Source organism: Octodon degus, unplaced genomic scaffold (genome assembly GCF_000260255.1).
Source record: "Octodon degus isolate 3935 unplaced genomic scaffold, OctDeg1.0 scaffold00144, whole genome shotgun sequence".
Taxonomy (NCBI): domain Eukaryota; kingdom Metazoa; phylum Chordata; class Mammalia; order Rodentia; family Octodontidae; genus Octodon; species Octodon degus.
Window position 1 is genome coordinate 1,898,544 of NW_004524720.1, and position 1,239 is coordinate 1,899,782.

The following is a 1,239-nucleotide window of genomic DNA, read 5'->3' on the forward strand; positions in this document are numbered from 1 at the left end:
TTTTTTTTTTTTTTTTTTTTTTTATTCTAAGACTGTGTGAGGCTACATTTAAAGACAGCTCACTGGTCTGGTAGAGAAAATTTCAAAGCAGCCCACTGCTCAGGCTGTGACATTGGTAGTTCTGGCAACTCTTCGCCATATTGTAGTGACAATCAGAAGCAAAGAGCAGAGCACAAAGATTTGAAAAATTTCCCCCTGCAACCACATGTAAAATTGGGGCAAAAGGAAGTATGCTTACAACAGGGATTAGTGCCATTGAGAAACAAACAAACAAACAAACAAACCCCATAAGTACTTTGGATCAGGACAAGAAAAATAGATGCTTTGAGGGCTTCTCAGTATCAGCAAGACCTCATCCATTGCAGGCTTAGGATGCAAACATGTAAATATCTCATTTGAGAAGAGGTCCTTGGTCCCATGGAAGACCACCTAAGGAATCAGTTCTCTGAGATCCAGTTCACCATTCTGAGCCATTCAGACTTCAGAGGCCATCAGAACAAGGGTTCCATTGGACCAGGCCAGTCCCGAAGTGGGCAGCAGATCTTGGCATCAGCCACATGATGCTGGTGTTTTAAACACACAGAACAAGACCATCGGGGCATGGAGGCTTCCTTAAAGACTTTTTCTTCTGTGGGGAGAGGGGAAAGTTTTAAAAACTTTTTTGAAAGTTAGTTCTCATCCATATTCACTATCTGGAGGCTTTTTGATGTGATACAGGGACATAATTTACCAAAGTATAGAGCTTGTTTGGTCCTCTTCCTCCTCCTCCTCCTCCTCCTCCTCCTCCTCCTCCTCATCCTCATCCTCCTCCTCTTCCTCCTCTTTCTATGTCTTTTTTGACACAGGGTCTTGCTATGCAGTCAGGATGGCCTTGCGCTCATTTTGTAGCCCAGGTTTATCTCAAACTTGCAAGGATCCTCCTGCCTCAGCCTCCCAAGTGCGGAAATTACAGGTATGTACCACCATGCCTGGCTATTTCTACTTCTTTTTATTTTTTGGACAAATGTAGACTGATGCAATGTGGGACTCTCTTTGGTACCTTTGTTGAGCCTGGTATAGTGTGCACATTCATAGTGCCAATCTTTTTCATGCAAATTTCTGGGTCTCCTTAAGTTTCCAGGGTGTGTACTTTAAGCCCACTCCAGGGATACACCTGTGAATGTTGATGGTGTATTCCTGGGTCACTATCATGTTGATGGCAGAATGACCCTTCTTCTCACCATCCTACTCTGCAGGAAC